The sequence below is a fragment of the Tursiops truncatus genome, chromosome 1 (assembly GCF_011762595.2).
Source record: "Tursiops truncatus isolate mTurTru1 chromosome 1, mTurTru1.mat.Y, whole genome shotgun sequence".
Lineage (NCBI taxonomy): Eukaryota > Metazoa > Chordata > Mammalia > Artiodactyla > Delphinidae > Tursiops > Tursiops truncatus.
In genome coordinates, this window is record NC_047034.1 from 80,745,078 (window position 1) to 80,760,090 (window position 15,013).

General features: G+C 40.8%; 1 long non-coding RNA gene across 1 annotated transcript in view; it reads left to right on the forward strand.

Moving 5' to 3' along the window:
- The window catches only part of LOC109547426 (uncharacterized), an 87,650-nt gene that overhangs the window by 13,735 nt on the left and 58,902 nt on the right, over positions 1-15,013 (forward strand). The window contains exon 2 of the long non-coding RNA XR_012333581.1: positions 12,669-14,893. This is a non-coding gene — a long non-coding RNA (uncharacterized lncRNA). The remainder of the gene's footprint in view (positions 1-12,668; positions 14,894-15,013) is intronic.

Consider the following 15,013-nt stretch of genomic DNA (forward strand, 5'->3'; position numbering starts at 1 on the left):
GTTCGTATTTTCTATTTCTTCCTGGTTCAGACTTGGAAGGTTTTACCTTTCTAAGAATTTGTCCATGTCTTCTAGGTTGTCCATTTTATTGGCATAGAGTTGCTTGCAGTAGTTTCTTAGGATGCTTTGTATTTCTGCAGTGTCTGTTGTAACTTCTCCTTTTTCATTTCTAAGTTTATTGATTTGAGTCCTCTCCCTCTTTTCCTTGATGAGTCTGGCTAATGGTTTATCAATTTTGTTTATCTTCTCAAAGAGCCAGCTTTTAGTTTTATTGATCTTTGCTATTGTTTTCTTTGTTTCTATTTCATTTATTTCTGCTCTGGTCTTTATGATTTCTTTCCTTCTACTAACTTCAGGTTTTGTTTGTTCTTCTTTCTCTCGTTCCTTTAGGTATAAGGTTAGATTGTTTATTTGAGATTTTTCTTGTTTCTTGAGGTAGACTTGTATTGCTATAAACTGCCCTCTTAGAACAGGTTTTGCTGCATCCCATAGGTTTTGGATCATTGTGTTTTTGTTGTAATTTGTCTCTAGGTATTTTTTGATTTCCTCATTGATTTTTTTCAGTGATCTGTTGATTATTTAGTAACGTATTGTTTAGCCTCCATGTGCTTGTGTTTTTTATGTTCTTTTCCCTGCAATTGATTTCTAATCTCATAGCATTGTGGTCAGAAAAGATGCTTATTATGATTTCAGTTTTCTTAAATTTACTGAGACTTGATTTGTGACCCAAGATGTGATCTGTCCTGGAGAATGTTCCACGTGCACTTGAGAAGAAAGTGTAGTCTTCTGTTTTTGAATGGAATGTCCTATAAATATCAATTAAATCTGTCTGGTCTATTGTGTCATTTACAGCTTGTCATTCCTTATTACTTTTCTGTTTGGATGATCTGTCCACCGGTGTAGGTAAGGTGTCAAAGTCCCCCACTATGATTGTGTTACTGTCGATTTCCTCTTTTATAGCTGTTAGCAGTTGCCTTAGGTATTGAGTTGCTCCTATGTTGGGTGCATATATATTTATAATTGTTATATCTTCTTCTTGGATTGAGCCCTTGATCATTATATAGTGTCCTTCCTTGTCTGTTGTAACATTCTTTGTTTTAAAGTTTATTTTATCTGATATGAGTATTGCTACTCCAGCTTTCTTTTGATTTCCATTTTCATGGAATATCTTTTTCTATCCCTTCATTTTCAGTCTGTATGTGTCCCTAGGTCTGAAGTGGGTCTCTTGTAGACAGCATATATATGGCTCTTGTTTTTGTATCCATTCAGCGAACCTGTGTCTTTTGGTTGGAGCATTTAATCTATTCACGTTTAAGCAAATTATCGATATGTATGTTCCTATTACCATTTTCTTAATTGTTTTGGGTTTGTTATTGTAGGTCTTTCCTTCTCTTGTGTTTCCTGCCCAGAGAAGTTCTTTTAGCATTTGTTGTAAAGCTAGTTTGGTGGTACTGAAGTCTCTTAGCTTTTGCTTGTCTGTAAAGCTTTTGATTTCTCCGTCAAATCTGAATGAGATCCTTGCCGGGTAGAGTAATCTTGGTTGTAGGTTCTTCCCTTTCATCACTTTAAATATATCACGCCACTCCATTCTGGCTTGTAGAGTTTCTGCCGAGAAATCAGCTGTTAACCTTATGGGCGTTCCCTTTTATGTTATTTGTCCTTTTTCCCTTGCTGCTTTCAATAATTTTTCCTTGTCTTTAATTTTTGTCAGTTTGATTTCTGTGTGTCTCGGTGTGTTTCTCCTTGGGTTTATCATGCCTGGGACTCTCTGTGCTTCCTGGACTTCGGTGGCTATTTCCTTTCCCATGTTAGGGAAGTTTTCGGCTATAATCTTTTCAAATATTTTCTTGGGTCCTTTCTCTCTCTCTTCTCCTTCTGGGACCCTGATAATGTGAATGTTGGTACATTTAATGTTGTCCCAGAGGTCTCTTAGGCTGTCTTCATTTCTTTTCATTCTTTTTTCTTTATTCTGTTCCATGACAGTGAATTCTACCATTCTGTCTTCCTGATCACTTATACATTCTTCTGCCTCAGTTATTCTGCTACTGATTCCTTCTAGTGTATTTTTCATTTCAGTTATTGTATTGTTCATCTCTCTTTCTTTGTTCTTTAATTCTTCTAAGTGTTTGTTCTTAAATTCTTCTAGGTTTTTGTTAAACATTTCTTGCATCTTCTTGATCTTTGCCTGAATTCTTTTTCTGAGGTCGTGGATCATCTTCACTATCATTATCCTGATTTCTTTTCTGGAAGGTTTCCTATCTCCACTTCATTTAGTTGTTTTTCTGGGGTTTTATCTTGTTCCTTCATCTGGTACATAGCTCTGTGCCTTTTCATCTTTCTATTTCTCTGTGAATGTGGTTTTTCTTCCACAGGCTGCAGGATTGTAGTTCTGTTTGCTTCTGCTGTCTGCCCTCTGGTGGATGAGGCTATCTAAGAGGCTTGTGCAAGTTTCCTGACGGGAGGGACTGGTGGTGGGTAGAGCTGGGTGTTGCTCTGTTGGGCAGAGTTCAGTAAAGCTTTAATCCTCTTGTCTGCTGATGGGTGGGGCTGGGTTCCCTCCCTGTTGGTTGTTTGTCCTGAGGCGACCCAACACTGGAGCCTACCCAGCTCTTTGGTGGGGCTAATGGCAGACTCTGGGGGAGCTCACGCCAAGGAGTACTTCCCAGAGCTTCTGCTGCCAGTGTCCTTGTCCTCATGGTGAGACACAGCCACCCCTGCCTCTGCAGGAGACCCTCCAACACTAGCAGGTAGGTTTGGTTCAGTCTCCTTTGGGGTCACTGCTCCTTCCCCTGTGTCCTGATGCGCACACTACTTTGTGTGTGCCCTCCAAGAGTGGAGTCTCTGTTTTCCGCAGTCCTGTCAAAGTCCTGCAATCAAATCCCACTAGCCTTCAGTCTGATTCTCTAGGAATTCCTTCTACCATTGCCGGACCCCCAGGTTGGGAACCTTCACTCCAGTGGGTGGACTTCTGTGGTATAAGTGTCCTCCAGTTTGTGAGTCACCTACCCAGCAGTTATGGGATTTGATTTTATTGTGATTGTGCCCCTCCTACCATCTCATTGTGGCTTCTCCTTTGTCTTTGGATGTGGGATATCTTTTTTGGTGAGTTCCAATATCTTCCTGTCAATGATTGTTCAGCAGTTAGTTGTGATTCTGGTGCTCTCACAAGAGGGAGTGAGTGCATGTCCTTCTACTCTGCCATCTTGAACCAATCTCTAAATGTAAAATTTTAAACGTAGCTTTAATAAATGTATCATTGCACATGATATCATTTAAAACTGAAAAATAAATATCCAATAATATGGACGCAGTTAAGTAAATTATTGTTTATCTTCTCAATAGAATACTAAATATTATTCCCAAATGAAAATTTAACGTTGTTTGAGTGCCAGAAAAATATTTCTGATGTTATGTAACAAAAAAAGATGTGCATATATGTTATGATTAATTTAGAATAATTATTTATATACATAGCAAAAATGTGAAAAAATTTTAAAAGGCCTAGAATGATGAAATTAGAGGTTAAATTTCAAAATTACCTTTAATACTTTTATGATATTACTTCAGTGAGAATTAAAAATAGAGATTTTCAAATTTGTTGGACATGTAGGGGCAAGGAAGCAGAGATGTGAAAATGAGATACTAACCCACCTGGGGATAAAAATGCATTAATCTTGTAGGTCATTATAAAGATTAAAAGTAGTACAAGCCCAATAACTTTTGGAAACTGCCCTCCTTCTGGCACTGAGAGAGTGTGAGGACAGTAGGAATGTGATGTAGGAAGAGTCCATGGACAAAAAATCATGGGGAAGATGTGGGAGCATGATCATGATAGGAACTTATGCCTTCCCAGTGAAAACCAAATCAACCACCCAAAAAACCTCCTCCTCCCCGCTCCTGGAGGATACAAAACGGCAGCATCACAAGGGTGTGGAAGGTGATGGTGCAAGGCAGAAATGATTGCGGTTCCTGCTGGTGCAGCTTTTGCTGCTGGGAAGCCAGTCAGTTGCTTAGGGACCAGTAAAGAAGTGGCATGCCAGGAGTAGAGGGTGTCCCAGCAGCAGAGGCTCTGATGACTGGCACTCTCCATCCATCATTTGAGTTCCCCTCCACCAACTGTAAATTTATGGAGCTGCACATCCACTCTGAGATGGGGATTCTGGGAGGCTGTTAGCCTTGATGATTTGTAACCTATAGGTTTAATGTTTGCTGTATATTTTCTCTATAACTAAATCTCTTTCTATAAGTTATACCAGTAGAATATGTTATGTGGTTGGGCAAGACATCATTTGCCCCATTTAGCTGCCAGTTGCATCAGTGCTTGCTCTAGGATAGTGATCATCCTTAAACTGGTGACCTTCAGCCCCCTCTTAGAGAGCTGTGACTTTGAACTTGAACAGTGCTATTCTTTATGCTGCTGTATTAATTTCTATCTCTGTTCAGTATGTCTGCAGTATATTTACTCGTGCGTGTAATTGTAATATAACAAACATACAGAACAGTTTTAAAAATAAAAATATGATTTAACAGTTTGTAAAACAAATCCCTGTGTAACCTGTATCAAGATATAGAATATTGCTAACACCCCCAAAACCTTTCCTAATTATAACCCCTTTCTCCCCCTAGAAGTAAATACTTCCTTGATTTTCACAGCGTTTACTTCCTTACATTTTTTTAATAATTTGTCCTAAAATTTATTTAATCTTTTTTTTTTTTTTTTTGGCTGCGTTGGGTCTTTGTTGCTGCGCGGGGGCTTTTCTCTAGTTGCAGTGAGCAGGGGCTACTCTTCGTTGCGGTGCATGGGCTTCTCATTGCGCTGACTTCTCTTGTTGCAGAGAACAGGCTCTAGGAACATGGCTTCAGTAGTTGTGGCACTCAGGCTCAGTAGTTGTGGCTCATGGCTCTAGAGCACAGGCTCAATAACTGTGGCGCACAGGCTTAGTTGCTCCACAGCATGTGGGATCTTCCCACACCCGAGCTCAAACCCGTGTCCCCTGCATTGACAGGTGGATTCTTAACCACTGCACCACCAGGGAAGTTCCTAAAATTTATTTAATCTTGCTTTACAAATTTTTAATATAAATTATATCATACAGTATGTGCCCTGTACTGTTGGGCTGTCTTCATTCGATATCATGTCCTTAAGATTCATCTTCTATGCACCATATTGTTGTATTCCCCAACCCAGTTTCTCACTCTATAGCATTTCATAATATGAATATACCATAATTTTTATTTATTCCACTCTCGATAGACATTTAGGTGGTTTCAACTTGGAGCTATTATTCAGTACTGTTATGAACATTCTTAAATATGTATACTAGTGCACATAAGCATATGTTTTATGGGAACATACACCTCAGAGGGGAATTGCTGGGTCATAAATTATGCATATCTTCTGTTTTACTAGATGATGTCAATCTTTTCCATGGTAATATGCCAATTTACAGTTCCACCAGCAGCATATCAGAGTTCTTTACATTCAATATCTTTGCAACACTTGGCGATGGCTCTTTAGTGAGTGTATATCAGTGTGGTTTTAGTGTGCATTTCCCTGCCAGCTAATGAAGTTGAGCATCTTTCTTGCGCATGTGGTTGATTTGATTTCTCTTTTGTGGAGAGCCTGTTCAAATCTTCTGCTCATTTTTCATTGTGTTGTTTATTTTTGTTTTCTTTTTGATTTATAGATTTGTAGGAATTCTTTATATATTCTGGATATGAACCCCTTGTTGGTTAGACTCATTGCAAAATGTTGTTCCCACTTTAAGGCTTGTCTTTTCCCTCTTTCAGTGGGATGCTTTAATGAACAGATGTTCTTAATTTTAATGTAGTCACCTTTTTCAACTTTCTTTTTTTTTTCCACTGGCGAGTGCTTTGGTGCCTTGTTTAGGAAATTTTTCCTGACACAGAATTCATAAAGATATTCTCCTATATTATCTATTAGAAGCTTTATTGTTTTGCTTTTCCCATTCGATCTGTGATCTACCTGGAAATGATTTCTTTATACAGTGTGATGTAAGGGTTTATTCACTGATTTTAAAGGATTAGGCTCTCTTTTGGTGACATTGAGCATCTGCACGCTTGGTTCTACATACCCTAAATATAAGGTTAATCAAGGTGGCAAGTCCTCAAGAGTAGTGATCTACCAGGTCTTTAAAACACCCAAAAGAAAGTATATATATAATAGGATTTATACATGCAGTACACCCATACATTCAAGAAATAAGAGTGATAATTATCTATCAAGAATAGGAAGATGTACTCTTTACAAGGAGATGGAAAGATATGATGGTGAAGGTGACCATGTTTGGAGAAGGCAGAAGGACTGGTTATTGACAGAGAAGTTAGGAGTCTTAACAATTGGTAGGTGTGGTGGACACCTATTGTTTTTCCTGGCCAGAGTAACAGGCCTCTTCTGAAGACCTAGCTAGAATGTTTGCCTCATGAGGCCAGGCCTTGAGCGTCTTGAGCTCCACATCTGGCACAGTACCTAGCACAGCAGAAGCAGCCCAGCAAATACTTGTTGAATGAATGGCTGAAATACTCCTAATATCATGGTTCAAATGAGAGCTCTCATCTTTTCATAGACCACCTACACAGCCTTCATGATAACACTAATGATAACTTCTGCTGCATGCTTACTCTGTGCTAGGCCAGATGCCAAACGATCGACATTTATCATCCCATTTATTCCTTGAAACCACCTTACAAGGTAGGAACCATTATTCCCCCTCTTTTTATAGATGAAGAAACCAAAGGCACAAAGTAGTTGAATAACTTGCATAAAGTATAGCTGGTAAGTGGGGGAGTTGGGATTTGAAGCCAAATCATCAGACCACAGAGTTTGCGCTTTTAATCTCTTCATTAAATTGCCACAGTGAGTAATTTAAGCATGGCTTCCTAACCCTGCCAGCTAAACCAGTAATGATAATAGCTAATCATTATCGATTACTTACCCTGTGGCAAGTACTACGTAATATTCTTTACTACATGTTTCATCTCCTTTAATCATCACATGAAACTTAATAAAGTAGACACTATTATTAAAACCATTTTACAGATAAGGAAACTGAGGTAAAAGAGCTTAAAGAACTCTCCCAAGATTATATAGCTAGCGGGAAGAGGAGTCAGTATTTGGACCTCTTACCCACCATGCCATCTGCCTCTCCTAAGACCCTATATCCCTTGTCTCAGAAAGAAACACCTCAACAAGTGAAGCCCATCAGAGCCCTTCTCTGTTTTGAAGGACTTTTGAACTTGAGTCCATTCCTTTCTGGTGGGGGACCTGTGAGGCTCTGAGCCAATGACAGCCATAACCCCCACGGGGTGGCTGATCCCATCTACAGAGGAAGTGAGTGACGCTGACTGACAGAGAGAAGCACGTAAGAGAGAAAGAATGAGAATCCCGGTGGCTCTTTCACTCACATCCAGCTCTTCCTTTTGGAATGAGAGCTTTCCAGTAAGTTATTCCCTTCACTCCTTCTTAGTCTGAGTAAGTTAGTTCAATCTGGTTCTTGTCACTAGCAACCAGCATAGTCTTAGCTAATACAGAAGGCTGTGATGCTCTCCCAAATGTATTAACGTTTACGAAAAAGCATCAAAGCACTTTACAGTTTAACATATACAGTTTAACACACACAGTTTAACACACACTATATTTCCTGACTTTCCATTTGATGTATGAATGAGGATGATGACTTTTATAAAAGTGCCCTCTGTGGGTTTATAAATGAATAATAAGTCTGGTCTTGTTTTGCCAAATGTTGCAACATCTTGTGTTCATCTTTCCAGTGAAGGGGATGGCCTGATTTACACTCTTTTGAACTAAGCATATTTTTTCTACCTGCTGGTCTAGGATTTCAAAACGTGTACTCTTTGCAATGGATAGCTCCTCTGGGGAGAATGGTCATGAGTACTGGACTCCCACAGAGACATATGTGGTTATATTTCTTCATTGGGTTTTGAGACTATAGTTTCTTTATAGCTCTCTGAGTCTCCAGCCTTATTTACAAAATAAAGGTATTAGACTGCAAGAGACATTTAGGACCTTAGGGTCCCTCCCAACTCTGAGCTTGGTGGTTGAAACTGAGCCTAATGTTAACTAGTGAGGTATTGGTGGCCATTTGTATTATTGGTCCTGGTACTGGCTTGGGTGAGATAATACCTGTCATTTTATAATGTGGAGGGAGATCTCTCTTTCTTAGTACATCTCTTCAATGTCTAGTGTTGCAATGTTAGAGTCATCTGCACGATGGGACACTAGCCCTTGGAGTGGTCCTCAATGAAGGATTCATTATTCAAAAACTGTATGTGTCATCTCCCTTAGGGATTCACAATTTCTAATTTAAAGGCCCTGAGAAATTTTTTAGTACAGAAACCTGTGTAACTTTCTTTACCCTAAGATTTTCCAAACTTATTTGGTCAGAGATCATTTCTCTTTTTGAAAAACTGCACATTGCACATCACATTTGGGAACTGCTGATCTCACATCTTCCCTCTAGGTCTACTCAATAGAGTAGATGTCATGACTACCTAACATGACCGTATTTGAACTGCAATCATGTTGTCTTTAATTATCCCAATTCTTGGGTGTAGCTTTTTGTGAGTTGAAAGTCCAAAGTTTATTAGGAGATTATGATTTGGTTTTATTACTAGTTACCAACAGATTAATCTATTCCCTGAACTATAAATGGCTATTAAGAGTCCTTCCAATTGACCAGAAGAGGGAAGCAGAGGACCTGCGACTTGGGAACAAACCTAAGACAAGGCAGCAACAATCCAGGAGTCCGTCCTCGAGGATCATCTCCCAAACAGAGTGATCCATTCCCATTTCAGCCACGTCATTGGCAGAACATGTGTCCCACTGTTGGAGGCCATCACCTTGCACCTTGATGCATTTCTCAGAGTTTCCATAGGGAATAGGTTTCCTTAAAGTTGGGGAGCACCAGGAGATCCATCAGGAAGAGACTGATTGAGACAGCAGAAAACAGGGAGGCACCGCCAGGGAAAGAGCAGACCAGGAGGTCACAGCAACGATTCTCGGGCCCTAGGTCCTCCTCACAGCTGTGTGTTTTCTCCCTCTGATCCCTATGAGCAGCCACTGCTCAGCTGGGCTCAGATCGGAGGAGTCACCTGCCAAGGCATCAGCCACGTGGTCTTTCTTGGAATGGCACATCTATCATCACCTGTGCTGCTTGCTTTGGATGACATGGTACGCTTTTGGGGTAGTGCTGGGCTTGGGCCCATGGTTCTGAAAACCAAATCCCTTCTTGCCAGAGCCATGCCCTTTTCCATGGGATCCACAAGGAAGATATCATGCTCAGAGGACAGGGCCAGGCAAGTGCATGCATTTTATTAGGGTATTTAGGCCTCAAACACTACTCTAGGCCATTGAGAAGCCAGGAGTAACCACCAAAAGATTCTTCTTGCCTAATTTAAAGGCAAAATTCAATATTAAAAGTAGGCCAAGTGATCTCCTTGGCACATTTTTCCCCTCAGTTTATACTTCTTTGGTTTATACCTCTTTTTGAGCTTCTATATTTTAACTTTTTTTTTTAACAAGGTCATCATTTAAGGTCTGAATTCATGTTCACCACATGGTATTGTACATGGTTATCTGTTGAAACAGATTTCTTTTTAACAGATCTTAGTTTAAGAAACTCATATATACCGTGAGTTCTGTATAAACTGGTGGACAGTAAGTTAGTTCCTTTGTTTTGACTTATAAGTCTCAACTTCACTGCAGAATAAAGAATGTAGGCCGAAGAAAGCATAATTGGTCAGTCGTATAGAACAGTACTGTTTCTATATATTTTAGCTTTCTGATGGCAAGAAAAGATGAATCCAAGGAAAAGCATGTCAAGGAAAGGAGATCAAAACAAGTTTCTCCTAAAGTTCTGAAACAGAGATAGCATAAGCCACTTACTACAAGCCTTCCTAGCACAACAGGGGTACCAAAGAAAAATTCCTAAGACGTGTACACTCGAGAGAAGGATGGGGCCAATAAAATACCTATGAACTTGACTCATCCTCATTACCCTTTTTATCACTCTCTTCCTTGGATGTGTGGGTGGGAATTAATGGGGGGGGGGGAGTGAGGTAAGGAGAATGGAGTGGGGAACATAAAGGAGACTATTTTCTTACTCCCCCTTCTTTCTCCTCCCACCTGCTTCCTCCTCACCTTCTGTCTACCCTATTCCCAGCTGTCAGAGCCCCTAATTACAAACTTGAGTGTCCTGTGTTGAATGTCAGCACCCATGCTCTGTTCTCTCTTGCACTTTCTGCTTCCTGCCTCTTAGTGGTTCTGTAAGAATGAGAGAGGGGTTTTGGTGTTACTTGATGGTGTTACCTCTCTTCTCCCCCGACCCAGGGAACCCAGGAATACCTGAGCTCTGCCCTTTCAGAGTTCCTTCTTGCCATTAGATTCCCAAGGGAGTTCTCTGCAAAGCAAGGAACAGCAGCAAATGAGAATCAATAGCTGAGCCAGCACCTGATAATTCTCAAGGCAGAGTTTTCTGGTAAAAGATGAGCTTGAGTTCGTGGCTTAAGCCTCAAAGTCTATGTGGGATCTTTTACTTTTCTTCAAATCAAAATCTTAGGCATATTTGTAGATAGAGAGCTCCAGGCCCAGAGAGGAGTGCTAAATTCACTTATCTTCCTAGCACCATGTTGAGGAAGAGGTAAGAGATCTCATGGCTGCATATTAAAGACAGATAGGAAGTAGAAAGTACAAAAGAACAGGGTGTGGGTACTGACGGGTCAAAATAGTGACCCTCCCCCATCAAAACCTTGGATGGAAAATCAGTTTACAGATATTCTTGCCTTGAGTTGGAGGAACTGGGGAGAGCTACAGAGGGTGTGAACAGAGGCAGAATTTTCCTCATGCATAGAGAGGAAATTTCCTGTACAGATTTTAACATCTGAAAAGAAGTCATTGTAGGTTTTTGACTCCTAGGAAAAAGGCCAACATTTACTGAATATCTGTTATGCCCTACCTTGTGCTAGGCAGTTTTCCTCAGGCTATCTGTTGGGTTTCTTTAGTTGCAAGTAACAAAAACAATTCTGATCTATTTTTTGAAGCTGAAGCGGAAATCATTAAGAATTTTTCTGTAATTTTTTTTGTCCTTAGAGTATATACTATGAGAGATACACAGTCAAATTACTGTCTTAAGGCCACACTGGATGATTCATAAAATTGCTAGTCAGAATGGGCAATCAGGCTTAGATATTCTGTAGTCAAAATCAATTTTTAAATCAAATTATCCCATCTTAGTCTAGGAGAAGACTACTCAAGTCAGTTCCTGAGGCCTTTGAAATAACTTTAATAACTTCTCTGCTACCTGGATGACAAGATATTCTATGCCCAGCTTGTACATTTCCCTTCTCAAGCCCGGAATCACACGTTCTCTAAGGAGCTCTGGTTCATTTTAATGGGAAATGGTATTTATAGGCTATAATCTGGGGTACTAGTGGTCTCATTGTTAGTGGATTGGTCTTTGTTTCTATGTCTTTTCAACGGATAGATGTAGTATACATATTTATGTAATATATGTTCTATTGTATATAGTATATATTATATAATTATATTTATATCAATATCAATTATAAATAATTATTCATTAAAATAAATTATGGGCTGATACTGAGAGTTTCATTTGAATTCAGGACTACAGAGTTTTTATTTAGCCTTATTCATCTTACATCCATATTCCCTTTCTCCCATATCAGAAATTTCAGTTCTCAAGGATACCTATTATGGACTGAATTGTGTCCCCCCCAAATTGATATGTTGAAGCCTTAACCCCAATGAGACTGTATTTGGAGATAGGGCCCTTAGGGAGGTAATTAAGGTTAAATGAGGTCATAAGAGTGACACCTGTAAGAAGAGTAAGAGATACAGAGAGCTCTTTCTCTGCCTGTGCTCAGAGGAAAAACCATGGACACAGCAAGATGACAGCTGTCTACAAGTCAGAAAGAGAGACCTCGCCAGAACCCACCCTAAATGGCACCTTGATTTTGGACTACTAGCCTCTAGAACCTTGAGAAAATAACTTTCCGTTAAGCCACCCAGTCGGTGGTATTTGTTATGGCCGTCTTAGGAAACTAATGCAGTACCGTAATTACTCATTTGCTTTATCCCAAAATGCACACACAATAACACCATTGCTGCCGCTAATAATATGATTACTGTAAATAGTTTAAAATTTTTTATGTAATGTTTTGTTCTTAGATTATATATTACTAGAGATAAACAGTTAAATTCCTATGTCTTAAAGTCACTTTGACTAGTTTCTTTCCGTGTGGTTATGCCACCATTTAGATACAAGTTAGGATTGTTTCCTTTCACTTTTCATTTTTAGAGATAGCTTTTTAATTTTTTTTTTTTTTTTTGCGGTACGCCGGCCTCTCACTGTTGTGGCCTCTCCCATTGTGGAGCACAGGCTCCAGATGCGCAGGCTCAGCGGCCATGGCTCACGGGCCCAGCCGCTCCGCGGCATGTGGGATCTTCCCGGACTGGGGCACAAACCCGTGTCCCCTGCATCGGCAGGCGGACTCTCAACCACTGCGCCACGAGGGAAGCCCCTTCCTTTGACTTATTTAATGCTTTTTGACATGAATCCTTTTTGTCTGAAATAAGTCACCCCTGCTTTCTTTCTGTTTGTCTGAAGAGAGAATCTGGGAACCTCTGATGGCTCCAGGACCCCCTTTCCTGATGTACAAAAAGAGGTAAGAACAACACCCTGTGGACCAGCTGAACTCCAAGGGAAATTAATGCACTGTATGTTTCAAATGCTTATTGTGCAGGAAAAAAAGAGGATATATTGGTGACTCCTCCAGGAATGCTGAAATTGCAATTTTTCTAGGGCCAGAAATTGCATATCTGTCAGCCAACTTAGAAATCTCCTACAATGTCCAAACATCAAGACTGTTCCCCAAGTGGGTGCACTTGGGATTCACCCTGGACTGTGTAAGTGACCCTCTTGGGAAGCTGTCCCTGGTGCCGACTGTGATATGAGATAACTGGACGGGTTCCTAACATAGCTGAGGGAGCAGGGTGAGGGGTAAGGTGTAGGAAGGCCTGGCTCCTGGGTGTCCAGGCAAGAAGTTCTGTTTCCCTCAGGCCCACTTGCTTCATTTGATTGGCAGAGATTTGTGACATCCTCATCCATTCCCACTTAATCCTAGTCCTGGAACTGAGGTATGGGAGTGCAAGATGCTTGAGACAGGTCATGATGCTCTTAAAATGGGGCAGAGCCTTGAGAAGTCATCATTCCCATGAAACAAAACCCAAAACAACATTCAGGTTTGGCTTCACAGCACCCGGACATGGTGGCAAAATAAGAAGCAAGCAATAATGCAGTAGCAGAACCCTGGCTGAATGGCAGGAGCCCTGTGTGTGATGCCCTGTCAGTGTTACTGGCTTGCCATGTTCACTTTTCTTCATGTGAAAACTGGGCATGGGCAAGGTGGGCAGCCCCTCACTTCTCAAGAGCTTTCTGCAAATGGGTGAGAAAAACGTGCTAGTCTGTGAAGTGCTGAGAGCTCTTTGGAAGAAAACTGTAGTTTTTTTTATAAAAGACAGAAACAGTACAGCTGAGCTGTAGTGGAAACTGGGATTTGCCACCAGGTGCCCCTTCCATTTCAATGCTGTTGGCTGGTGACCTTCAGCTGCTCCCCTGCAGAGAGCCTCCCCACCCAGGTTAGCCCCTGTGTCCAGGTGGCCCACATCCAGTGACTGATCAGTAGTGAGTATAAAGCTCTTGTCACTTGGCTCCAACTCAGGAAACCCTGAAGGTCAGTCTGGGTCTGAAACTCCCGGGGAGTCTTCTGAGGCCTTCCCTGTGATGACTCAGCCAGACGGCTTTTAGGTGAAGCCCACCTACAACATGAGCTATTTAGAGCAGTGGGAATGATTTACTTCTTCTGTGTTCTCTCTCCAGAAATTGAAGCACATCCTCAATACAGGCATACCTCACTTGAAGGAAAAACCATTTTTTAAGATGTGGATTTTTTTTTTAAAGAGTTAACTTGGAGGGAAATTTTAACAATAGCTACCATTAATTTAGCACTTAATATGCATCAGATCCTTCTAAGTGCTTTACATCCATTAGCTCATTTGATTTTCGGAACAGTCTTCTGAGGTAGAGACCACTATTAGCTTCATTTTATAGCTGTGGGAAACTAAGCTTGGAAAGTTTCAGTAATTTGCCCAAGTCCACATCTAGGAAGTGGCTGGGTAAGATCTGAAACTCAATTCTGACTGACTCCAAAAAACTGGCAAATGAACAACCACACAATACCACATCTTGGAGCTACGCTACAGCATGCTTCCCTGTAATTCCTGTGAACAATGAATTCTTTTGTAGCACTGAGAGAAGAATTGGATTTGGAAAAAAAGGAGGGTGAATATATTTTCTAGAAAAAAAAGGGATACTAGGTACTGCATAAATATTAAACCCTTCCTCTTGGTCTATTTTCTTCCATGTCCATGAAAAGAACTGGAAATAGAATAAGGAGCATTTTCCCAATATTCAAATACATCAGGAATTTATAAAATATTCAAGACGGTAGCGTCCACAGAACAGTGCATCTTGAAAATAGGCCTTATCTGTTGTCCAAGAGGTAGGGAGCTATTTACAATTTCCGTGACCTCTGTGGTTTCCGCAGACAGTGTTAAGCAAAATAACTTTTAGCTCATTTTTTTAACTTCTTCAAAAGAGAGTTTATCCTATCAAGGCTGTCTTCAGCGTTTCCATCCCTCCTGCCTGAGCCCTGCACGTGTTCCTTCATCCTAAACGTGCCCACCTTGGACTGTGCCCTCGGAAGCCCTGCTTGCTTCAGCAGCTGTTTTATCCCCTGAAGAGATCCAGCTCCCAGCCTTCAGCGAGCAGAGGTGAATTTGCCTGCATTTCCACAAGGGCACTAAGACCCCCCCACTCCCTGATCCCACCCCCACCCACGGCCCCCCATACCAAGCACCACGGGATCAAGTTAGCACCTCGCTCTTTCTTTT